At 29.9% G+C, this 25,399-nt stretch overlaps 1 long non-coding RNA gene across 1 annotated transcript; it reads right to left on the minus strand.

The window, feature by feature from the left end:
• Nucleotides 1-18,928: 18,928 nt before the first annotated feature.
• On the minus strand, nt 18,929-23,282 carry LOC129906463 (uncharacterized). The gene is made up of 2 exons (XR_008770792.1): nt 23,071-23,282; nt 18,929-19,074 (listed from the first exon to the last, which is right to left on the minus strand). It is a non-coding gene; the product is annotated as an uncharacterized LOC129906463 (long non-coding RNA).
• Nucleotides 23,283-25,399: the final 2,117 nt, after the last annotated feature.

Consider the following 25,399-nt stretch of genomic DNA (forward strand, 5'->3'; position numbering starts at 1 on the left):
ATATGATTATTGGTAAAAGTAAATGTACCAACTGTCTTGATATTTTTTTCTGCCAGCTTTTGACTTATTCATGTGTGAGAAATTCATGAACAGGAAACTAGCAGTATGTAGTACCTATAGCTACTACATTTCGTGTTGCGAGTGAAGATACACTTGAATGTGAATTGCAGATTGGGATGGATTTATGAAAGTCATCTTTTTTTTTTGATGAAATGATGATTGTTATGATGATGATGATGATGAAGATCGAACAAATTATTCTTATGATTGAGTCTAATTGACACGTGAGATGACTTTAAATTTCGTGATCAAAATTTTTTGAGTTCTGGTTTATGTTTGTGATATCACATGTGGATGATATGGTGTGTTATTTAACAGAGAAAGGAAGCACCTATAGGTTTTGGATGCGGGTTTTGTGAGTTTTTTTTTTTTTGTTTTTTTTTTAAGTTTTCCTAACCGAAGACAAATTGTCGAATTTTTACAAATCGTGACAGGAACTATTTGTTCGATTTTGTTCGATTGATGAGGTACCAAAAAAAAAAAAAAGATGAGATATGGGCCATTGCATTTGATGGTAAATGTTAAGGAAGCTAAGCAGGAAGTTGATTCTGAGACACCAGTTCCATTTGAGACTGATACTCATCTTCTTCAACAAATTATATTGATTTTCGTTAGGAACTTAGTGAACATTTTCAGTTTCTTTGTGAAGCTGAAAACTAAAACCCTGCTACTTCCAAATCACGCTCTAAAAAGTATAAAACAAGAAAATATTCTCATTTTAAGGGCCAGTTTGTTCACACTTGATCAAGGGGCACGGTAGTGCCCAGCCAAGTTCTCTAGCAACTTTGGCACTACACCCTTATTTACAGGAAACAACTCAGGACATTTTCGACCCCCCTCTAACTTCCACACCAAAAATGCTAGAAATTTCAAACTCACTACATTTGTTGAGCTCGTCAAAACTAAACACCTCACAATTTCAGCCTCCTACAATGAGTAGTTTCTGAGATATAGGGCTTCAAAAATCGCAAAAACCGTAACTGACTCACTGACTCACTGACAGATCATCAAAATTATGGAGAACTTCCCGATATCGTAGAAACTTGAAATTTTACACGGTGATAGGACTTGTGGTGTATACAAAGAAAAAAATCCAAAATTTGAGATTTTAATTCAGGGGGCGTGGCATCCGCCCATTTCCGCTGAATTTTCATCAAATATTATAAAGCACTTCTGATTATCGTAGAATCTTGAAATTTAGTAGAATGTTAGAGCTGGTAGTTTATACAAAGGAAATTGGCAATTTTTCAAATAGCTTTAAAAATCGGTAATTTAAAGTAAAATTGAAAAGGGAACAACCAAAATTTTATTTATACAAATTTAAAGCCAAGCTTTAGAACTTTGTACACTTTTACATTTCAGTAGATACTTTTTGTGCTAGCATAATTTCAAAATAGGAGAACTTGGCTCTTTTTTTAACAGTAATGTTTTTGATGTGATTATCTTTTAATCAAGGAATTTTCTCCTTGATTTCTAATTACATTCCAGAAAACATTTTTGAACAACAGTCAAAAGTTCCAACAGGAATGAATGTTAGAACGGTGAATGCTAAAGTTCCTAACATATCCTATAAAGATTAGAGCTTCAGCCAAAAATGGGTTGTTTAACAGCCGCACTTTGGATGGTGAAAAATGGAAAGGCCGCTTCATTATTCCAATTTGCAAATTTATTGCTCTTAGAAAGCACTTCGATCACTATACAACTTGATTATTCGCAGTTTCCTAAAAATGTCAATTTATAAAAAATGCTTTTGGATTAAAAAAAAACTAATTGTTGCATAAAAAAATTTTAATTTTGGCCTACCTATATGACGGGAACCTTTAATTTTGGTTCTAAAAATAAAAAATCTATATTTCACATCTAGGGAAGCACAAAATTCATACTCATCGAGTTTGAAGAAAATCACTTTATCAGCTTAGACTCTAGTTGAAGATATAGCAGCTCCATACTGTTAAATAGACGGACAGAATTGCGACAACGACTTTGCTTACATTTTTTATCATCGTAATATTAGCATGTTTTTTAGCATTTGGATAGGGTTGCCGAGTACATTTTTTAGATAGAAGAGAGTCTTAGCTAAAATATTATGTATGTTATAGCCTTTAACTCTATCAAATATTATACACTTTGGCCAAAAACAAGTGATCTTAGTGTTTTTTAGCACTTGAGTAGGGTTGCCGAGTACTTGCGAGGTGGCACCCGACATTTTTTAGATAGAATAAAGTCTTAGCTAAAATATGGTGTAAAGATCAGCTTTCTAGTGCATACAAAGTTATACTGTTTTGTTCAAAGAAGATTTTTGTCAGTATTGTTTTAATTTGAATGGGGTTGCCACATTTGTAGGGTTACGTTCTTTACTTTATTTTATTATTTTGTTTTACTTTTTTTTACTTTCATTTGGCATTTCAAAATTTTTTTTATCCGGCCAAACAACAAAGATATGCATTTATTAGTTATGTGACAATTTTTCCTTTAAAATAGGGTTGCCACATGGAAGTTCCCATTTTAGAAGTGTCAACCCTATTTTTATATTTTCAGTATCAACTTATCTTTCATTTGACACCAATTTTAACCTCTAACCTTATGAGCTAAGTAACTCGACGGTCGCCTCTCCGACTATTACGAATCTATGTCAAAAGTAATTTTTAAAGATTTTTTTTAAAATTTTTTGTAAAATGTCGCACTTTTGACACTAAAGTCATAAATCACAAAAAAAATCTTATTCTGAAAGTCTCCTGAATGAGGAGTAGTGACAATGCTCATTTTCATTTGCATCAATTGTTACAGTGATTATAATTCTTAAATTTTTGAAGTGAAAACTTCTTTAGTATTGTAGTGATTTGAAACAAGATGAAACGAAAAAGCGACACGAAAAATCAATTGATTATAACTTTTTTTGTTTTAATAGATAGATGAATGAAATTTTTGCAGTAGATAGGTAATTAAATAAATTATGATTGTGTAAAATTTCAATTAATTTCATATTCAAAATTCTTTTTCTAAACACGTTATATCTTTTGATCTAGAGCACATAACAAATTTATTTAACTTTAATAACGCATGCTGATAATATTACCTTTCATTTAATATATCACACATAACGGTACGTGCTCTAAAAGTTATATAATCTTTAGTTGAAAAAACTTGAAAAAAAAACTTAAAAACACCTGTGAAGATTTGTTGCCGATGACCAGTAAGCAGTAGAGGAAGTACCGTAATTTCGACATGGCTGTCTTTAAAAAATTCTTACTTTTTTTGTAGGCATGGTAGAAATATGATTGAAGCGTCATATAAAAGGTGAAATAATAATGATATAAAATTTATTATACGTTGTCTTTTAGAAAATGGATTTAGTGGCGTTAGAAGAAAAAAGAGATTGATTGTTTTGCTTTTTTTATGAAAACTAATTGGGTTAAAAAAATTCTAGCTCTCTTTGTAGATTTTGTATAGACATGGTCGATATAAATATTTTGAGCTGAAACAATAAGCTTTCAGATGGTATAACATTTATTGTAAGTTATCATATAAAAAAAAGTGATGGAATAAAAAAAAGTTATATTTTTTCGATTTTTTTTAAATGATTTTTAAGGTTTCACTTCAACCACGTGTGAATTGCACACATGATTTTTTTACCATTTCTTTTTTACACAATATTTTTATGTTTGTTTAATTATTTTAACAATTTTTTCGATTGTTAAATAAAACTTATTTTCCCACAGTAAATTTTTTTCTAAAACCGTTCTTACTTTTTTTTAAGTACAAAATTAAAGTCTTCCTTTTTGGGTAACATCTCTTTGGATGAAATAAGTTTCTTTTTTCAATAAACTTTTTTATAGGTTATACCTTTCATAACCGATTTTTGTTCCTGACTTTCTGAAATCGTTTGATTTTTTTTTTTAAACTTGTTTTTTTTGTTTTAATTTCATTTACAAAACTTTTGCATACAAATTTTGAAAACTTTAGCAGTTTTAACTTGTAGAGCAAGTTCATACGACCACTTTAAGCAATAAGCTAATTTGTAAAAATGTTTGTTTACCATTGTTGAAATAATATAAGGACCTTAAACATTTTTAATTAAAGTTCGAACATTATGTAAGTAAGTTCTAATATTAAAAAAAATTAATAAAGAGCAAACAACTTATTTAATCTTCAATTTATTAGTTGTTTGTAATAGAAACAAAAACACCCAAGACTACACCCTCCCATCTGTTCTTATAAAGCCTAAGTCAACAAACCATCAATTTCATTGACATTTTTGCTTTGAAAACACTATAAAAACACGAATGACATCTTTCTCCTCCGCATAATGGGCCATTTGAGAAACTTGTATACAAAAAAAACAATAACATTCAATAAAGAGATGTTATTTTTAGAGATGATGGGCGTACTCTTCAAGAACTTCAAGAATCCTAAGAACTTTCCAAAATACAAAATATTTTCATTTATGGATGATAATAAATTCAATCTTCTTCCATTAGCATAATACAATACACCAAAAAGAAGAAGAAAAAGAAGAAGAGATCAACTTTTTTTTTAAGAGCTCGTTCATATTGTTTCCTGATGTCACACACATTTTTCTCCAAGGAATTCCATAAAAATTGATACTTAAGACTCTGATAAACACAAACAACACACGTTTGATAGCTTTCACAAACGACGAACTATTATACTTCTTTTGCTACATATACGAATATATTGAGAATTTATTGTTTCATTTTATTTACATATACAATAGGTACTCGTAAGTAAAATAGGAACAAGTTTATCAATATTATTATCAATTTCACATTTTTTTTTTGTCAATTTTTTTTTTTGGCTTTTGTTAGCAAAACATCAATATTTTATAATTGAACCAGCACAGAGAGAGAACTTAATGGATACAATGGACATTACAGAGCTACGGTTTTTTGTTTTGAGGAGGAGGATTTTGGGAGCGGTACGATTGATCGCAAACTAAAATCTCTTATAACGAAATCTCGCATTTTTTAAAATTTCACGCAAAACAAAATTTCGCATTTTTAAAATCTTACATAAGAAAATCTCGCATTTTCAAAATCCCGCAAACCAAAATTTCGCATTTTTAGAAAAAATCTCGCTTCTGCATAAAATTCTCGCTATAACAAAATCTCGCACCACAAAAATCTCGCATTGTAAAAGTCGACAAATTCGATTGAATTAAGTCCCTTTAATCCTTAATCGAGTTGATCTTGAACACTATGAATAACTGAAATTGAAGTATAATATGCATATAACAAACTTTTACCTTTTCTATCTTTTTCTCATAAATAAACAACAAAAAATTACAAAAATAAAACACAATAAATTCCCAGGAAAGTCATTTAATTGAAAAATAAATTACTTCAATAGTTAACAAACAAAAAGTAAAGATAATATACATAATTCCATACAAAAACAATAATTTTAAGATAGCGAGAGGTTTTGAGCCACGCTTCGCAAGTAATCAATTTTTGACAGTTGAAGTCGTTTTTTATATATATTTTTTAAAGATGTATTGCGAATAACGGTTTTATTCCTTCGTTCAGCATTTCTATTACATCTCGATTGCTGCAGCTTAAATTTTCCCATAACAATTTCCCTAGAAAGATGGCCGACCAAACTGTAGACACCAATATGCCTTTTATTTACGATGGCATTTAAGCGCCTATGCCAGACTTCCACATTATGTTGGGTTCCTTGAAAGTTTGTTGAAAACGTGTCAACAATATTCCAGAAACTTGGATAGTAAAGAAGTAGGTTATGCATAGGTAATATCAGACAGACTTATAATCTCGCATTGAAATAAAATATTTATTAATTCGCGCGCGCGAATTAATAAATATTTTATTTCAATGCGAGATTTTAAATTGCGAGATTTTAGTTTGCGAGATTTTAATGTTGCGAGCTTTCGTTGAGCGAGATTTTGTAATTGCGAGATTTCGATATAAGAGATTTCATAATGCGAGATTTTAAGATGCGAGATTTTAAAAACGAGATTTTAAAATGCGGTCAATCGTACCCAACCCGAGGATTTTTTACTGGATTTAGAAGTACCGGCCGAACTTTGACCGGGATCCACTCAAAAGTTTGTCATCACTCAAATCCAAGGCGGAAGCACTCTGCTTACCCCAGGATCTGAGAGGGCTGCCAATTTGTTGTTGCAAACGATCAGCTGCGGTTTCTTGACGTTCTTCATTGCTAGATTCAAGAATCTGAAATTAGAGTAAAAAATGGATGGATTATTACAAAAAAATGTTTCCAACAATTTGTCAACTTAAGCTATTAAAAATAATACTTGCTCATTTGAGTCTACAAAAAGGTGTTGAATTATTTTTTTCTTTTTCTTTTGGAGCAATTAGTAGTGTTTGATGGGAAGAAGACGACGACTACCTTGACAAAGTCGCAAAATTAGTCATAAAATTCAATTACCGCAATTTTGTTTTAAATTTGCTCTCTTACCAAACAATTTTATACTTTTATGCCTACAATATTTCTACCAGCTGTCGCGCTTACTACCTACTTATATGAGACAAAACAAACTTGCTGATGGGAATTGTTATATGGGTATACTTTTTAGCTCATACCTACTTGCGGAACAAGCTTCTTTTCTTTTTTTTTGTGGTGATGCACGAAGTTTTGTTTTAATTTCTCTTAATTTTGTTCCTTTTTTTTTAATTTTTTTACTTTTAAATCACAATCCGAATCGAGATAATTACCTAAAAACCGAATGGACCAAACCAAACTGAAATAAAGTATATGATAAAGTGAAGGAATGAAAACCCTTTCGTTTTTATTTTTTATTATTATTGGACCTAATAATGAAAAATTGAATAACAAAGCAATAAGATGGGAAGGGATATTATGAAATAATAAGAAGAAAGCTTTAATATTTTTTTTTTTATTTTTATGGTATATTCGTGCTACTTGGTTAATTCTTAGGTAATTTCTGGTAATGAGTTTTTATTTTGGAGGAGTCTCGGTCTTATACGTTAACAACAATTCTGGTCAATTAAGTCTAATCATCGAGTATACCGGAATTGTATTATAAGGATGATGAATGTATAGTTCATAATATCAGTAGTAACTCAAAGACGGTTGAAAATAGGACTTGTAATCGATAAAATATTTTTTTGAAAAAGGTAATCAATTATTCTATAATGATTCTATAAAGTTACCTAGGTTTTAAGGGTGTAATCGGAAAGCAGAATAAGACCAAGTATCTTGTTTGGGGAATAGTTGAAAGATTTTATAAATTAAGCTAGAAGAAGCCCATCCCCAAATAATTGCGTACCAGATTGTTTTAAACTTTGCAAGACTTATTTGCTAAACTACGTTGCAAATAAAAGAACATTGATCAAGCTTTAATATGTTGCCTAGCAAATTAAATATTTTACTATTCATATTTTTTTGTGCCTTTGTGGAGCACATTCAAGAAAAACTATAGAAGACAAGCTGTGTACCCATGGAGCTAAAACTTGCAGCCAGAAGTCAATCAAACCAAAACTTTACAATTTCGGAAAGCAGCCTATATTCTTCATAAGCTCGAAAGTGTGTTGTCAGTAGTCGTCCAGACTAAAAGAATTATGTCTTACAAAAATTATTTTTTTTTTTTTTTTTTTTTTTCAAACCAAAATTTTAAAAGGTAGAGATGGAAACTTCGATTTTCAAATGAACATACATATATTTAAAAATTCGTAAAAAAATATTCCATTAAATAAATTTTTAGGTTTCGATGGCTTCATTGAAAGATGATAATGCCTAGATACTGGATTAGTACAAAAAGTTAGTGTAATATCATACTTTTATTTTTTTTTATCGAGAAAGGAACTGAACTCCACATTTTTTTTTTTTTTGAAAAAAAAATTTTTTTATATGGTCATAATTTTGAAAAAAAAAAAATGTTAATCCAGAAAGTGTTTTGTTTTTTCTCTTAGAAGAAATAGCATAGATTACAATGTGCAAGTCGAAATTCTTGACAGGCGTGCGAATAACTGTTTCGCCCTATTTCGGACCCAAAAAATCCATTGGCATCATTAGTTTTGCGATTTATCGGTACGACTTCGAACAAAACTGTTTTTGAAAGTTTTTTCAATTATTTTGAGAGTTTCCCACTGTTTTTAGTCATTTTTCAACCAAAAACTATATTTATATTGCTAATAATTCTGGTCAAACGTTATTTGCTACCAGTAGAAAGACATTATATATAAACAATTTTGAACAATTTATTTGAAAGTTTAGTGATTTTTTTTTTTGAAAAAATAAAAAAAAATCGAATTTTTTACATTGTTTATCGTTTTTTCGCTGTTTTTGTTCTCTTTTGTACAATTACATTGCATGTTTTTCATTAAAAATTAATTTAACTGTTAATTTAGTGTTGGTTAAACTTCGACAGTCTATCGATATCATCGATAACAAAAAAAATATCGAGTATATCGATACTTCACAAAACTATCGATAGTTGCAATACTTCCAAATTATTTTACCACAAGGCTACCGGCCTCTGGCCTGAGTTGTTTCCTGTAAATAAGGGTGTAGTGCCAAAGTTGCTAGAGAACTTGGCTGGGCACTACCGTGCCCCTTGATGCGACATTTCAATTTCACTCGAAGTCGATGAAAACTGGTGTTTATCAATACTCCAGTAAAACTTAATTCTACAACTTTATTTTAAACTATTTTTGTAAAATTCATGGTTCATGACTTTGAGAAATACTTTCTGTGGCCGACATAGGAAAGTAGAATTGAACAATTCTAAACAAGGTGCTATAGAATTTCAAAATAAATGTTGGATTCTGTTGATGAAATTTGTTAAGCAAATGACCTCAAATCGGGGTCATGCTCCTAGACTTAAATTGAACGGCCTAAAAAAGAAGTGTTGGTGTCAGTCCTTTGTGTTAGAAGTACTAAGATCTGGAAGCCTATTTCATACATTTAAACTAATAAAACTAGTCTTTGTACGTCCTTCGCCACTTCAAGGTTTACATTGGATTTTTTTGTGTAGTGGTGCAATGGTTAATGTGACAGACTGTTACGCCAGAGGTTTGGGTTCGTATCCCAGCCTACACCACCTTTGAACATTTTCTTTCAGGGAAACTGCTTCTTGCCAGAAATTGGCAAAGTCTCCAAGAGTATCATTGTCATGAAAAAGTGCATCTCTGCTAAGTCCGAAAACTCGGTGGTAAATTGCAGGTCTTGCAAATTAATTATGCACATACACACTACACACAAGATAAGTTAAGAGGTGTTAATCACAAGACATCCACAAGACAAGACTTCTTAATGCGATGTCATGCCACATATTTACTATCTATTATATCTATTATATGTATATATTAAAGTTTGGTTTTGTGTACGTTCGCTAACCGGCCACACCGGCTGACTTATTTTCTTAATTTTTTTTTAAATCAAAGAGGCATAAGACGAGAAGGTTTAAGGCAAAAAAAATTTAAGATTTTATAAGGTAAATAGGGGTAACCACGGGTCGTTTGAACGCGACACTACTCGAAGTGTCTTGCACTCCATATGTTTTGATGCAGAAATGTTCCTTGGGGTCTAAATAGTAAGAAAAAAGCTTTTTTAAAATTTTCTATCGAGCTATTCGTTTTTTATGAGCTTAATAAGTTATGAAAAAACGTACTTTTACGTACTTTTTCACATGTTTTTGTTAAAAACTCTGTTAATAATAATGGTAGAAACTCAAATAATGGCTCTATTTTTAGAAGAGATATGCCTCTTTTTAACGGCATTTCAATCAAATTAGTGGCATTTTTAGATCTTCAGATATTCGAATCTAAGTCCGTTCATTTTTTCTGCCCAATTCGATTTCACTAATCAAAAAGTTTTTTTTTATAGAAGTCAGAGTATACTTTTCTAATGGTTTTTCGTATGCTGAACTCGAATCCAAAGTCAAAATTCCATCACATCAAGTTTTTGAGATATTACCGTTAGAAAATCAAAAATACCCTTTTTAACAGTTTTTGAGGTTATGTCATCTTGCGTGATAATTTTTTTTAAATACTAAAACTAAGTTTCTTCTTTTAAAATCCGTTTAAATCATTTCGATATCGCTTTTCTTCTCCGAGAAATCCTAAAATCAATTCAACATGTTTGGTGAATATTCTCTATGAAAAAAAAACTTATGTTCGTTTGGGTTTCATGGCAAATCGCAAAAAATTTTTGCATTCCTTTAAGTTTTTTGGTTAGTCAAAAATTTTCTTACTAATTTTTAGGGACATTTTTGAGTAGTCTTTCATTTTTTTTTGAATTTTTTAAAGTCTGCAAAAAATCTCAAACTTATAGAAAATATAGGTTTTAATCATGCGCATCAATGAGTATTTGGCATAGCCCACTTTTGCTAAAAGTTTAAAAGTGAATATTTTTAAACTCATTTTATGAACTTTTCGTGTTTTGATCCTCTTTATTATTTGAAAATTAACTTATTACAGAGTCGAAAATTCGAAATAAATACAAGAAATGGCGGAACGAAGTCCGCCGGGTCAGCCGGGTTGAGTCGTTCATTTTGGAATTTTTCGTTCCTAACTTTTTTTGCTCAACTTTCATAACTTTAATTAGATATTATCTTTTTTCGGTCCCTGTTCAAATTCCGACAAAGTGAAGGTGGACACTACTAAGTAAACTTTTAAAGTGTCTTACGTAATCAATCTGATTTCGATATAATTTATTATTATCCTTCAGTCTTCGCCATTGCTGATGCAATACGCCAACACACTATCCTGCAGCAGGGTGATAAAAAGTTTCCTCTTGATTAATCAAATATAAGTGCATAACATTAAAAAAAACTTTAAAGAGAGATGATCCATTTTCCTAAATAAACCCATCTATATAAACTGAACCCCCATTAAACAAGATTTAATGCAATATTTATAATGCTATTTTCTCTCGCAACCATTTAAACTTTAAAAAGTTATTTGCTAAATCAATTTTATATGCGTCATCCATTCGCCATTATAATAACTCGGGCACTATCTTAATTAATTTTATATTTATAAAAAAAAAAAAAGTTTTCAGCTTGCGAAACGATAAAACTAAAGCTATCTCAAAAACATAAGACTTTCAATATAAACGATAAACGAACCAATATTCTTTTTCCTGTCAAAAACTTTTAATACTGTTTACCGGGCATAAGCCACGTATATACAATTACACTGACCTGGATTGAAGCCAATAAAGGCTAAAATAAAACTGATTTTTATCTTCTTCTTCTCCTAAAGTTACTCTCTTCTTCTTCTTCGAAGTGTCTTCAATGTGTATCTTGAACAAAATTATATCATCTTTATCCGACGAAAAGGAGAGACGAAGAAAAAAAATAAATGCAATTGTGCATTAAAGTGGACTTGATGGCTGGCCATCATTTTTTTTTCTTTCAACTCTTGCAGCTGAAGACCTGGAGTTCAGAAGAAGATGATGGTGCTGAGGAATAAGAAGAAGAAGTTGATGCTGCTGGTAATTGTGTTGGTGTTGGCCACCAACTTTAACATTCATCATATTCGGTTACTTAAACTCAAAAGACAGATGAGATGAAGATGATGATGATGCTTTAGCTACGGCCAGAAAGTACTTGCACTAAGTAGTTGTTTTTTCTTCTTACTTTTTTTTTATTAATTTTTGTTATTTTCTGTTACTTTTTGTTTAACAATAGTGAAAGGTTGTTTTGAATTTTTATTGTTTAATTTCTTGTATCTTGAATCTTGTTCAACTTGGGAGTATGGAGCATTTCCTCTATATTTTTTTTTTTCATTTCTTTCTTTTTTTTTTGATTTTTTGTATCACTCCAAGGTGAGAAATGGTTCAACTAACTAAGGACCAATGTGATGTAGTTTGGTGATGTGTTACCTGTGGGCAACCACCACAAAACACAATAATTATCTTAAATAATAACAGAAAAAAAAACAGAAAGACACACATAACTACCAAAAGCGGGTGCTAAAAATTTATTATGTAAACAATTATTGCCAAGAGGACCGGAAAATTTTTTGTTTGTTTGTTTTTGTTTACCTTTCTACAGATTATGTAGATAGCTCAGGGAAATTAGTCAAAATATGGGCATGAAATCGCATTTTTCGCGGGACAAATTTTTTTTCATGGAATGTGTTCGGGTGATTGTCCTTATCATTAAAGTCAATTTGTTGGGATAATTGGAGGTTGGGAACAGCCGCCATCTTGGAAAAGAGATTGGTATCGTTTTTATTGAATAGCTCCATTGTTATTCATTTTATCAAAAAATGGCAAAGGTAAGACTTATTAACAATAAAATTATCTAAAAAATGATATACAAAACAATTCCGTGAGTTTATTAAATAAAATTTTATAGTTTGTCAAAGTGCGGGTTTGTATCGCAAGGTTGGGACAAAATGACATTTTTTCATATATCTGACGAACTTTTGATTTGTTTGGATAATTCTTCAAGAATGAATTGTAGTACTTATAATTACCTATAAAATGAGCCCACAATCGTTATTGTCACCATCGTATTGTAGAAGTAATCTAACTCCGAAACTCTCCATGTACTAGTCAAAAGTAAGAAAAAAGCTGTTTTTTTGCTAGTAGGCCGAGAAAATTTTGGGAGTAGAGGTATAACCAAAATATAAGTACGCAGTTTTGCAGCCGTACGCGTGTTAATGTCGATTTCGAAGGTCTGACAACTCTAATTGTGTGCTTTATACGGTTTTTGGGGGGTTAAATAACGTAAGTTTTCCAGTTAATGTGAATGGGCTAAATTTATACTATTTGAAATTATAAATATACAAGCTGATGCTCTATTATTTTTCCTAAATCTGAACACCCCAATCTTGAGGATGTGACCAATAGAACTATATATAAGCCGTTTATACGATTATATTTTAGAAGCTTTTTTGTTTAGCTTTTTGTTTGTTTATTTGAATTGAAAAGCCTGATATGGTTAGTTAAAAAGGCTTATATCGTGAGTTCTATTAACCCCATAGCCGAGATTGAGGTGTCTAGATTTAGGAAAAATAATAGAACATCAACTTGTTTATTTATAATTTCAAATAGTATAAATTTAGCCCATTCACATTAACTGGAAAACTTACGTTATTTAACCCCCCAAAAACCGTATAAAGCACAAAATTAGAGTTGTCAAACCTTCGAACTCGACATTAACACGCGTATGGCTGCAAAACTGCGTACCTACTTATATTTTGGTTATACCTCTACTCCAAAAATTTTCTCGGCCTACTAGCAAAAAACTAATTTTTTTCTCACTTTTGACTAGTACATGGAGAGTTTCGGAGTTAGATTACTTCTACAATACGATGGTTACAATAACGATTGTGGGCTCATTTTATAGGTAATTATAAGTACTACAATTCATTCTTGAAGAATTATCCAAACAAATCAAAAGTTCGTCAGATATATGAACAAATGTCATTTTGTCCCAACCTTGCGATACAAACCCGCACTTTGACAAACTATAAAATTTTATTTAATCAACTCACGGAATTGTTTTGTATATCATTTTTTAGATAATTTTATTGTTAATAAGTCTTACCTTTGCCATTTTTTGATAAAATGAATAACAATGGAGCTATTCAATAAAAACGATACCAATCTCTTTTCCAAGATGGCGGCTGTTCCCAACCTCCAATTATCCCAACAAATTGACTTTAATGATAAGGACAATCGCCCGAACACATTCCATGAAAAAAATTTTGTCCCGCGAAAAATGCGATTTAAATTACTAATTTCCCTGGGCTAAGAGTATTATAGGAGTATTGACTTTTTGAATTTTTTTTTTCAAATCTTGATTCTTTTTATAATAATCTTTCGTATAGCAGGTACCTTCCTGACATGATGTAAGGGTGACCCAGGGTCATTCATTGTTTGGTGAAAGGAATCCTGTTAATTCTGAAAACATACTACAGAGACTATAATTTGAAAGTTTGATTATTTTCCACTTAAATAACTAAACAAATAATCATAAATGCCACTTCAGTGGCAGTATAGTCAATGTAGCCCCCAGGTCACTAATAAAACATTGTATTTGGAATGTTACAAAATAATTGTTTTAGTGGTGTTAAGGCCAAGGGGTATTAAATACAGATAATCACATGTTGTCTAAGCTGAATTCAAATCAATTTTGCTGAATTAACTCATAATAGCTTTGATAATTTCGGAATAACAACATTGTTTTCAAATGGGATGAAATATTTGGACTACCGACTTTTGCTTCCAATTGTACTGAATTTTATTTGTTTGGACAGGTGATAATAATGGTATAGTTCAAGGGCTAGCAAAGTATTTTTTGTTTCTGTTTTTTGGTGGGAAGGTGAAAAATTTTGAAAATCCACAATGACTTTGATGCTCTGTAACAAAATCATTGGAATTGTTTTGGTTTATAAATTGAGAGAAGAATTAAATTTTAAATTTGTGGCAGAGAGTTTCATGTTTTGTTTTTGCCTGTTATATCGTCCGTCGGTCGTATTGCATGTACCTAAGTAAAAGACATTGAATATTTTCGATTTTTGACGTGATAACGTCTTATAAATCGATAATAAATTTCAATTAAAAATTAAAAATAAACTATTAGAGATACAAAAATCTTCTATAGCTTATTTGAAAGATAAACGCGACAATGCAAAGAGTTGAATTTTTTTTAATCGATAGATAAATTTATTACAACACTAAAAATGTTATTGAAAAAAATTCAAAAAAAATTCAAAACCAGGTAATAAATGGTTTTCTAAAACTAAAACATGAAGTAGACCTTTGACGAAGTAGTGATTATAGGAAGGGGAAATTTTTTTTGACAATTTGAAAAATTTCATTCGAAAGATAATAAAAAAAAGCCAGGGGTCTAATACTGATTTTTACTTGCGATATAGGTACTATAGGGCAAGTTTAGGATTCGTAAAAAAAATCGAACTCGAGATAACAATTTTACATGACATTACGATGATGGAGAATGCCAAAAAAGTGGGTCCGGCAATTCTGTCTGTCTGTCTGTCTGTCTGTCTGTCTGTCTGTCTGTCTGTCTGTCTGTCTGTCTGTCTGTCTGTCTGTCTGTCTGTCTGTCTGTCTGTCTGTCTGTCTGTCTGTCTGTCTGTCTGTCTGTCTGTCTGTCTGTCTGTCTGTCTGTCTGTCTGTCTGTCTGTCTGTCTGTCTGTCTGTCTGTCTGTCTGTCTGTCTGTCTGTCTGTCTGTCTGTCTGTCTGTCTGTCTGTCTGTCTGTCTGTCTGTCTGTCTGTCTGTCTGTCTGTCTGTCTGTCTGTCTGTCTGTCTGTCTGTCTGTCTGTCTGTCTGTCTGTCTGTCTGTCTGTCTGTCTGTCTGTCTGTCTGTCTGTCTGTCTGTCTGTCTGTCTGTCTGTCTGTCTGTCTGTCTGTCTGTCTGTCTGTCTGTCTGTCTGTCTGTCTGTCTGTCTGTCTGTCTGTCTGTCTGTCTGTCTGTCTGTCTGTCTGTCTGTCTGTCTGTCTGTCTGTCTGTCTGTCTGTCTGTCTGTCTGTCTGTCTGTCTGTCTGTCTGTCTGTCTCTATCTGGAGCTGCAGCCTAAACGAGTGAAGTGATTTTCTTCAAACTTGGTAGTTAGCAGTTTTTGGTGATTCCCTAGAGGGGAAATTGAAATTTTTTTTTATGACCAAAACTAACGGTACTTGCCATACACCGGAAATAGAAAAGTTAATTTTTTTCAAAAACGGCTCTAACGATTTTGATTTAAATTTTTGTGTGTAGTACTACACATAAGAGCCAACTTTTAAAATAAAAAAAATATTTTTTGTACCGTTATTAATGGTACCTGTCATAGAACGGTTTTTTTCGTTTCTGAATATCTCGTACAACATTAACCCGATTTAAATGAAAATTTTTATACGAACGTGTGTAAGTAAAGATAAAATTAAGAATTTAGAAAATTTTCAAAAAACGTATTTTTGGATTTTTAAAAAATATTTCAAAATTTTTTTTTGAAAAATCAATTTTTTGAAAACGGATCAATGAAAAATTTTGAAATTTAGTTTTTATGTGTAAATTAATTATTTATTCAAAATGGCATACCAATTTTTTTTTTGAAAAATGTTAAAAAATTTTATATATAAAAAAATATTTTTTTAAAAAACGGCTCCTACAATTTTCAAAATTTTTTTTCTAAAAATACCTTTTTATACGAGAAATAAAATGGCATATTTGTTTTTTTTTTTTAAGATATTTTAAAACGGAGTTTTATTAATTATAAAAACAGATTTAATTTTTTTATACTACTTATGAAATTTCTTCAAAATATCGAATTTTAAATTTCTTGAATAAAAAGCTTTAACATTATAGTTACTTTAAGCATAAGAGCAAGTACGTGCGACCCCAGTCGTGCAATTTATTTTCATAAGAAATTATTGTTTTTAATAAATAATTTCAATAACTTTTGCGCATTGTAAAAATTTTAGAAGAAATATTTGGCTTTTTAATGTTATAATTCTTTTTGTAATCTTTTAAAATAAAAAAAAAAATAATATAATGAGAAAAGAAAAAAGGTAATTTTTTTTAACTTTTTCTTGTAAATTATGATTGTTTGAAATAAATAAACGCTTCAATTGACTCATTTTAAACAAAAGCACACAACCTGTTTTACGACGTTATCACGTAAAATCATCGTCTGTAAACCAGCTTTACAGACAACCTCTTTTATTTTATAGTAAGTTTATACGATTTCGTTTTTTCTGGAAATTCTTGAAGCGCCTTAAAAAAATGGCTTGAAAAAATAACAAAATATTTACTATTCATTAAAGTATCGAAAAATTTTATAGTTTTGACAATTTCTCAAACCATATAAAATAGAAACATGTTCTTAGAAAATTTATCACTCGAAGTGTTTCGGAAACTATGTGATATACATTTTAACATTAAAAGTATAAGAAAGTCAATATGTAGTAGAAATGTATACCTACTGGCGAAAATTTAATATCATGGATATGTTAAATAAATCAACAGTGTCGGATGTTTCCGAATTATTAGTTTTTGTTGATACATGAGAAGGAGTGATTTGATGAGTCAAAATCTTTAGCATACCTAATTGGTTATTATGAAATTTTGTTTGGACGTTTCATATACCATAGAAATTATAGTATTTTTTTTTTGTAGCATTAAAAAATATTAAAAAAAAAAATAAAACTTGAAACTGAGATCTGGCTTTTTCCATAACGCTCTTTTAAGTTTTTATTTCTGCTACATATTTTCATATATTCTTACTATCATAATTTGAGTCGTTTTGAATGAAAAGTTTGCAAAAAAAAATTATCCAGCCATCATAAATATTATTGGTACCAAATTGTAAGCGAATTAGTTCAATGCTATGAAGCAATGGTTAAGCCATTGCATAGCAAATTTTTGCCAAATCAATAACGTTTCTTAACTAACACTATTATTCCAGTATGTGACTGTTTTTTGGGCATATGTAATTCGATATTTGACAAGAAATCATTAGCCAACTATTTGTCTAGAGTCTATTTATTAATCCACCCAGTGTGAGTAGAAATAATTCATGCCAATTTAAAAATCAATGAAAATTAGGCTATAGTGAGCCCTAAAGATTACTTATTTCTTAAGTTCCCATCATTAATGAGTGGAATTCAATCCCACCTTAAATGGGAACGAATTCCACTTTAAATTTCCTTTCCACTGAATGAGAAGACCTTCCATGAACTCAGTTCCCCTGGACTTCTTCCCAAGTCAAGGTTCCCTTGTGTCTCCGGCTTTTTTTGTTATTAATTTCTATTAAATTTTGTTCTTTTCAAGTTTTTTAACTCAAAAGAATATTCTAATTGTTAATTATCTCATAATAGCCGTTTTACAAGCAATTTCATTGTTTACTACGTGCAAATACAAAAATTACTTCAATATTACAACAACCAGGAATAATTCGGAGTTGCTAAAGTTAATTTGGTAAAAACACAAAAAAAAAATATTTTTAATTAAATAATGCGATGTTTCCAAACAGTGTCAAGTTGTATCTCCTTATCTCTAACTTCGTACCTGATTAAAATTTAAATAATAAATGATACCATTAGATGTAAGAGCAAATACGTGTTCCACTCGATATCAAGGTTCATTTTAAATTATTTTTCTTATCCTCCTTGTAAAATCTTGTCGCATAGTCATTTTTAAGTCTATAAGAATAAGTTACACTTATTTTCAATATCACTTATCTTCTGACATATTGAGATGCCTTTTTACTATGCAAAGCATATAAAATCAACCATAAGCTCAATCTGTGACACATCACGTATGCCTTTCTAAAAGGTCATTTTTAATAAAACACACAGGATATAAGATTTTTATCGCTCATTCCAATAAATTACGAAACAAATTTTTGGTTTTTTTTCCATTTTGTCTCTAAGGATCCCATAAATAAAATCTTTAAAAAAAAATTGTGACTACATTAACATAACTCACAAAAAACGGTCACGTCCTTGCGACATTTAAATAAACTCTCAACTTTTTTAACCTCTTTCCCCTCGTATTTATTACACACACACTGACCTACATAAAATGAAGAAATCCTTAAATTTTCTTACAGCTTTTTTCCCCCTATTTCAATGGCGCCTTTACCTTTTTTTTTGTGAAATAAAGTACCTTTTTTGATTCTTACAAACCTTCAACACATTCTCACCCTCAAGAAAAAGGAATTTAAAAAATATATTTTCGTATTCAAATTAAATAAACTCACCTGTAGCATTAATTCCCTTAACTTGTCCAATTCATCGCCATGTGCCCTTGTTGGCAAATACCGACTTTCACATTGTACTGTCAAATAAAGGACTACAAAGAGAGCAACAAAACTGAATTTCATCATTGAGGAGGACATGTTTTTCTTTTTGTTTCTTTTGTGTTTTTTTTTATGTGGTGTTTGCTCGTGTATGTGTGTGTATTTCTGGGGGACGTTAAATTAGATTTGACGGATGTGAATTATATGGAGTTTCCCCGGATGGTTTCTGTTGTTGATTCTGCTGGTAATGAAGGTTCTTTTAGAGGGGCTGGAATGTGAATTTACTGTCAAGTCTGTAAAGATAGAGAAATAAATCAGTTAAGAGGATAATTTCAAAGCTTTTAAGGATAAAAAGTTAATATTCTTGATGTTTTTTTTTTGTTGTTTAACAAAAATATATACATATAATGTCTTTTTGGAATTGCAAAATCACGTTATTTTATGATTAGATTTCATGGATCAATGAAATATTTATGTTTTTTTTTTTTGTGTGTTTGTTTTATGTTATACTCATCACGTAATAAAAAGTTTTTCAAGTACATAATAATTTAAAACACACATTTATTAACATGAAGTGCGGTTTTTTTGTTTATACAATTTAATCCAATGTAAAAGTGAATGATAACTCTCGCAGTTTTTTTTTATCTATATCTAAATCCTTAAATGTATTATTTTTTTAAATTTCGTCTCGATTAAGCAGCGTACTAGGCTGAAAAAAAATTCTAAAATTTGAAAAACATCGGTATCGAAAGATTAAGAAAATAGAAATTAAGAAGCTTCTTTTAAAGCCTGAAAGATTTAATAAATAGTAGATATAGCTAAACTGCTAATATTTTAAAGATTGCCAGATAAGGTGGAAAAACCAGAAAAACTATCTAAACTAAAAAATCGAAAACAACAAAAAAAGCTATTATCCGCTTACTCTTCTTCTCACTTGCTGCTTAAAAAAAAGTTAAAAAACTGTCAAATGTTAAACATAATTATGTGAAATACATTGAAATTATGAATTAATATATTGGACGGCAAACATTTTCTTTGGTCATGCATGCCTAAAAACCGAAAGATTTACAGGTCACTGTGGTGTATGTGTAACTTTTTTTTTTCTAATACTAAAATTAAACAACTAAAATAAAATTTCTATCACTGACCATTAAAATCCTACCAATTGATTCTTTACCTATAGGTAAAAGTTCTCTTATAAATATTCACAACTGGTTGTTCAAAATTGTACATGTACTTAAGGTGCAAAAATCGGAGAAGTAAACTTTATTGCAAAAATGCTTTTATCCCAAGTTTGGTATTTATTACAGTTGTCTTTCTTTTGACCAATATTCTGTTTATAAAATGAAAGAACTTATATTTAAATAATTTAAAATTTATATAAATGTAAGTAAACTAAATTTGAAATAATTGTTTTTCAAAAACTATTAATAGTTAAATGAATTTTTTAAAACTTTTGTTTAATGGTGTATAAAAAATGAGTGTGACATTTTAATTGATTTCTTTTTTTCCTAGTTGCAAAAGTGTGGTTTATGAAAGTTTATATGGATTGACTGTCCACAATTTGCACAAAAAACACGAATTTTAAAGTGCATCTTGTGCCCAGAAGGGAACTAGTTCTATCTCAGTGGCTTTATTACTTGAAATTTCAAAGTAAACTTGTTGAAATAATTGCTTTTTTTAAAAACATTTGAGTCAAAGGGGCTTCGGGCTGTAATATAAAATTTTATCAAAATTGGGTAAACAGGACTTAAATATTAGGATAAATTGGGACCGAAAGAATCCAACAGACATAAAAAAAATTAAATTGGCAATTCCAAATATTTTCTAATGCTTTGTTACCAAATATTTTTCATACAAGATCAATGTTTGATTTTATTTTGTAATAAAAAAGCAATATTTTAAAATCAACAGAAAAATTTGTAGAAAACTAATAAGAAATACTTTAATCGAAAAATTTTAAGAAGTTGAATTTGGCTATTACACTTAAGAACCCAATTTTTGGCAAGTTTTTTAATACTAGAGTACTAGGAGTTTTTTTTTTTAGAAAATTGGTTCAGATTGCCTGTTTTTATCAGGAAATAGTGATATTTCAAGCTCCCGGAATAAGCGATATTAAACATAATTGTGACAATTTTTTTTTTCTCTCTAACTGATTCTTACAGTGGTCATACCATTTGTCAATTGAAGGTTTTTGATTGAAAACCGAAATTTCGGGACAAAACCGGAATATTTTATAAATCGGGGAAAATAATGGGAGACACTTAAATGTCGGGACTGTCCCGCCAAAATCTTGCAGACCTATATGGGTATCATGTATACATATATCGTCATCTTTTGTGTGAAAAGAAATTTGTATTTTTTTAAATGAAATATTTAAAAGTCTCAACTTTTTCTTTTTTTTGTAATCAAAGTTTGGAACCGATGAAAATATAGCATACGTTTGTGATTATTGCAAAAAGATTCCAAATTTTAAGATAGAAACGGTTTTATTATTAACAGAAATCGATAGGGCGGCAAGACGGTTTTTTGTTAGATGTTTTTTCAGAACGTATTATCTTTTGTTCAGTATTTTTAATTTTTTTTTTTTTTAATGAAGAGATTTAGTACAAAAAACATTAAAGTTAATGAATAAACACTTTATTTTAATTAAAAGATGTTTTTTATTGGTTTTTAAGACTGTTAAAAACTAAAGGGGAGGTCTATAACAAGTAGATATAGGTAACAGGTATAAAAAGTTTTAAAACACATTTTTAACAAAATACATTTTTTTTAAACATTGGTAATTTTGTAAGTTTTGTCAAAACTTAAGGCGCTCAAAATGAAATTTTGACTGCTATAAATAAACTCCTACTTTTAAAAATTATATTTGTTTTAACTTTACTACCCTAACATAGAACGGTTTTCTTAAATTCTGACTTTTTTGTAAACCATTTAAACAATTTAAAAATTATTTTTGTAGGTTCTATTAATTTTTTGAAAATGTATACAAAACAGTCTTTTTAATTATTTCTTTTTTAAACAAGGAATCAAACGACAATTTTATATAAAATATTTAAACCGCTTGTTTTCATTAAAAAAAGCTGTTAATACATTCCTTAAAAAAATTATTGATATACAAAAATAAATAATAAAATCAAATAAATTATTTTCTTATAAATGCTTTAACATTTTAAGTAACTTTTACTATAGAGCAAGTTCGTCCTGTCTAGAATATTCTTTATTTCATTCTATGCGTTCTCATTAATGAAATGCTTATATACTTTTTTTTAAAGCCTAAAATCTAACATTTCAATATTCTGTTATTATTATTTAGCCACCATTTAATAAACAACAGGTTTCCTGGCAAGATTCAACATATTATAATTTTTTTTTTTTAATTTTTCAAATAGATTTTGTAGTAAAACAATCACAAAACGTACCACTGTAGGCCACAATGGTTAAAAATAGGCTACAGGTTTTGAATTTGGTGAAAAGAAAAATCCGTCCAAAATATTCAAACAAACATTTGTTTAATATTTCTGAACACGAATCAAACCACAAAGAATTGACTTGAATTTTAAACTTGACTTTTTTTTGCTAACAACATTCCTAATTTAAAGTATGTATTTGCATTAATATTTTTAAAAAGGCTTACAAAAATTGCTTGCTCAATCACTAAACATTTATTTTCTGAATGAAGGCAACATTTTACAATAAAGTTGTTAACAAACCGTTTCTTTTTTTTTTTTTTCAAGACAAGTACCATCAATTGAAATTTAATTACTTTTGGTATCTGAATGTTATTGTTACCCTTTTAAATACGTAAAATTGCTCTTATGTCACATAATGCACGTATTTCTTTCTCATCTAACCAAAATTTATTCAACCACATTAAACTCCATTAAAAACTCAAGTGTTTCAAAAAAAAATATTATGTTATCTTCTTCAGTTTATTCCACATAATTGCACACACTTTACACGCATTAAACCATTTCGATGTTGTGCCTTTCTCATAATAACTTATATCTGACAGATACCACAAAAATTTATTAAACAAGTAATAACCAAAAAAATCATAAAAAAAAAATTAAAAAAAACTTAACAAATCTTTATCTCGGTTGCATTTTTAAATTAATTGAAATACCAATTGAAGATGCTAAGCTACTTGATTCGCCAGCCAAAAGGCTTTTATTCTATGTTGTAACTCACTATGAAGATGAAGATGACCAAAAAAAAACACACTCACATCAATTAATTAAACATTCACTCACTTGTTAGCCTTAAGAGTCTTATTGGTTAACACTTACTATCAAATCGGTTTTTATTTTTTATTTAGAAATAATTCGTTCGAGACCAATGAGTTAATCCAATATAAATAATGATGATATTTCTTGAGCTTTTAAGTAGTAGTCGACCGTTAGTATAAAGTATTTGCTTGTTGAGAGGAGTTTTTGGCACTGAAATTCGCACTACTGATCTAATTCGATATCCTGAGGCGCTTTGGTATTTATACACTTTCGTTCCATGGATGAGCGATGAAAGTGAAAATTCGGCATAATAAAATGTATATACAAAAGATAGACAAGGAAGACCCTTTTTAAGGACATGCGCATGGCAAAAAATTTAAGAAGAAGAAGCAAAGTGAGGATGCTGCTTATGCTATGATGGAATTTACTATACACGTTTTTGTTATTATTGCTACTTTCGTAGAGCATAGCTATGTCCTTTTGGAGGTCCTTTTTGGTATCTATCTTTGTATATTTTGCTGTCATTGACTAAAAAAATCTCACTCGTTCTCCTTCAAAACAAAAAAAAATCTCAAGTGTGTGTAGGCAAAAGATAGTTGTTGTCATAGTTGGCTGAATAATCAGGACATTTTTAACAATAGTTCGTAGTTTTGTTTCGTTTTTTTCGTCCTTTTTTTTTGGAGGTGAATCATTTATTTTATCCAAATGATGACATCACAGAGATCATCTCGAAAGCCAGCGATGACGATATAGTGTGACCTTTTAAGTCCTTTTTGGTCCTTTTAGGTTGTTGCGGGCTAAAATAGAAAAAAATGAGTATAGTTGACTTTTGTCTCATCCATTGACGGTGGTAATGGTTGTTTTCTTGTGAATGAAAGAGCACCGATTGTTTGGAACCATCATCAGGATTTAGTAAAATTGACCTCGAGAGTTGTTGTTGTTGTTTTATTTGAGTTTTATTTTAATGATGGTAAGGGATTATGTAACATCAATTTTTTATTTTGTCAAAGTACAGTCTAACTGGCGGATGGAAAAAGTCAAAGAATTAAAATTAATCGCAAAAGATTTTTTGTTCATATAATTTCTGAACGAAAAGAAGGAAAGAGATTTTTGGGGAGGTTTTGAGACGAAATAGAATTCATTTGAATTCAATTAATTAGACTTTACGTCAGAGCACTTTAACGCGAAAAAAGTTTGGGAAATTCATTAATTAAAATGAATTGCTGCGAATTGAGTTGGGGAAGCTCTTGAAAATGAAAGTATGTACTTGGAAATTAAAGCCAAAAACTAAAAGAAGAGGAGAGAAATTTTATGGATTTTTAAATAAAATTTGTCTTTATGAAGGAAATTTTCTTCCTTCGAAAAAGTTAGTTTTTTGTATTTTTATCTTTTTCATTATCCTTGAATTTCAAAGGAGACCAATATTCTTCTATTCATTAAAGTTTATTTTTGTTGGCTGTTGCCATTTACTTTTGAAAAGTTTTACAAGCAAAGTTTTTTTAACATTTACAATGTCCTTTTTTTGCAGAACAAACTGGCCACGCACAAGAAAATTACTTTTTTTCCGTCTGGCATGATTTCTTTTTTGTTTTTTTTTCTGCGACAATTTCTTGCAATTTGCAATGCAGTCGTGATTTGTTTTCTTACTGGATATAAATAAATTAAAACAAATGTTGTGTAAGTTCACGCGATATTTATATTGGATGCAGGATTATAAAGAAAAAACAATAATAAATTTCATTTTAGTGGTTCTTATAGAGTTTAAGGATGTAGCTATATAGTTTTTATTGCAACTTTGTTTTATTGTTTCATGTGTGAAATTTAAAAAATTGTTTGGAAAAGAAGAAAGACTATGTTTTTGTGCGTTGGTTGGGATTTAGGAGGCTAGAGAAATTTATTTCGAGTATTTTTCTGAATGTTAAGGTCGAATAGATACTAAAATAACATTTCAATTGAAAAGTTTGGAAGCTTTTAATATAACTATGGACTATTGTTTTAAATTTAAAAATTGAGTTTAAGAAAACTTTGGTAAGGATTTAACAATTTTTTAAAAAGCACAAAGTTCAGCAAGTATTTTTATAGTTTAGATCTTAAAGCAGTGGCGTATTGAGGAGGGGGGGGCTCAGGGGGCTCAAGCCCCCCCCCCCAAGCCTTCAAGATCATGTTTTTATTTAGCTGATTTCATCAAAATGTACATGATTAACTGAAACTTGTTTGCAAATCTTAGAGATTTAGAGGCATCACAGATGCTTGAGCCCCCTCCAAATTCTGAAACGGCTGTTTGGGTTTGTTTGAGTAAGAGCCTTAGCCGACGATGAGGGTTGTAATAATTTTTATTTTTTCGGATTTAAGTCCAATTCCGAATTCTTTAGATAATTTTCTTAGTATT

The sequence above is a fragment of the Episyrphus balteatus genome, chromosome 1 (assembly GCF_945859705.1).
Source record: "Episyrphus balteatus chromosome 1, idEpiBalt1.1, whole genome shotgun sequence".
Lineage (NCBI taxonomy): Eukaryota > Metazoa > Arthropoda > Insecta > Diptera > Syrphidae > Episyrphus > Episyrphus balteatus.